The 2,181-nt window shown below is 32.3% G+C and overlaps 1 pseudogene; it reads left to right on the plus strand.

The window, feature by feature from the left end:
- The first annotated feature begins 566 nt into the window (after nt 1-566).
- Nucleotides 567-1,585, plus strand: LOC108475242 (uncharacterized; annotated as a pseudogene).
- Nucleotides 1,586-2,181: the final 596 nt, after the last annotated feature.

Raw genomic sequence — 2,181 nt, forward strand, 5'->3', positions numbered from 1 at the left:
AAATCTTGAACAAGATGACAAACCCAATTGTTCTATTTATCAAAATTACAAGAACTAAACTCAGAACAAAAACAAAATTTTATTTAAAATTTTAATAAAAATTGAGTTTTCAACACTGATTAAAGGATGAGTAATTTTGCAAATCATGAACAAGATGGTGATAATTTAGATAAAAAAATCCAAATTTTAGCAATGTAATGATGAGAAACAAATTGCCTATTAAAATTTGTAGTAACCCAGACAATTGCTTCAGCTATGCTTGGTTCAATAACATTGCCAATAGGTTGCTTCTTCATTATCATCATTTCAAAAGAGTTTGGGTTAGATAATACAATGGTTGCTCATACTTTTGTTTCATTGATCTCCCAGTTTTTCCCATATGATAAATGATGACGATCCGAAAATAATTATTTAAATATGTATTATTTATACTTGTAATTTTAATCTTATTTATTATTCTACTTGTATTTAAAAAAACAAATAATTTACAGTTGTTAGAAGTGATTAAAAGCTTTTTGTTTAAAATATTAAATATTGCTCATCTAATTCTTTTTTCTTTTGCTCTATTGTGTTGCAGAACTATAAGCACTTTGTGTGTCACTATGATATGGGCTTGTTGTCTATGGTTCATTTACTTGTATTATCGATGGCTGAGACGGACCTACACTCTATGAAGTCGGGTTCATGTAATGCTAGTTGCACCAGGTATTCCCTTGCAAAGCTGTTGAGGCTTTTTGGGTATGATGTTGTTGTTTGTGTATCGAGGTGGCAGAGTAGTGGCAAAGTACCTGGAGGTATGCTAATAAGCCTCCGAATCCTAAATTTTGCCAAGTTTCTTTCGATTCCTCTCTCTTTATATATGCATAAGATGTATAAGCATATTTTTATCAATTTGGTTGTAGATGATTTCATACTCGAGTTATTTGTTGTCTAGAAGATAGAAAATTGGACCCATTTTGAGCTTATTCTTTCTAGAGAAGAAAATCTATGCATCATAGTATTTTCTACCCTTATTACCCGTATTGGAAATTTTATCCCTACCATTCATGATGAAAAGTATTGTTATATTTTGTGTCAATCCTAAGTACCCTTCGGGCAAATGGTTTCCATTTATGTATAAATCAGTAAAACAATATTAATTTTGACAAAAACCAATTATGACATATATATGTAGGTGATCATCAGTACATTGATGTGCTCAATTACAGTAATGGGAATTCTGAGCATATGATCATTGATATCAACTTCCGAAGCCATTTTGAGATAGCTAAAGCAGTTGATTCATACGACCGAATATTGAATTCACTACCAGTTGTCTATGTTTGTTCCTTGACTAGGTTCAAACAATTTCTTCAACTTATGGTTGAAGCTGTTAGGTCATCTCTCGAACAAAACTTGATGTTGTTCCCTCCATAGAGATCTCTTGCTTATTTGCAAGCAAAGTGGTACTCTAACATGACATCAGCATCAATTCTTCTTCTTGCCATAAGCAATGCAAATGACATTTAAGGTGGTTGCAACCTTCCCTTCAATCCGAATTAGAAGCAGAACAACTATTGAACCTATAAACATCGATAATACCTGAATATTGAAGCATGATAGGGCACAACACTCTTCATTCAGGGCTCTCTGACATGTACAGATTTTGATCTGGAAGATTGATGTTCCTTTTTTTTTTTTTTTGTGAGTGATGAACTGTATTACGGCTTTTTTTTTCTTTCTGCTATTCTTTTTCTTGGTAGCAAAATATGTTCAGATCTCGGAATGAAGGGTAGGTTCATATAGCTGATGATCGATTGAGTCAATAACAAGCCACCCCCACGTTTGTCGTTTAAACTTCTTCGTTTCACATCTCGATCTGGGGAGCCATGTGCTTCTCATCGATATTCTAAGCACAGGTATGTAACGGTATCAATGTATGAGAACTACTACGGCTCGAAAGTAACGTGAAAAAGTCTATTACGACATTATAGATTGTTATTTGATTTTCCCTAAGCCTAATATTTTATAAGGTTGGAGATTTTGCTCTTAAAAATGTGCCCCCTTTCTTCCTCATATATGATTTTGATTGTGAAAGATATGCTTTAAATTAAAAATATACAACAATATAAAATAGTATATTAGTTGTTTTGTTACTTTCCCTATTCATGTTTATGGTCTATGTTACTATTTTTATTTAAT

Source organism: Gossypium arboreum, chromosome 3, assembly GCF_025698485.1.
Source record: "Gossypium arboreum isolate Shixiya-1 chromosome 3, ASM2569848v2, whole genome shotgun sequence".
Classification (NCBI taxonomy): domain Eukaryota; kingdom Viridiplantae; phylum Streptophyta; class Magnoliopsida; order Malvales; family Malvaceae; genus Gossypium; species Gossypium arboreum.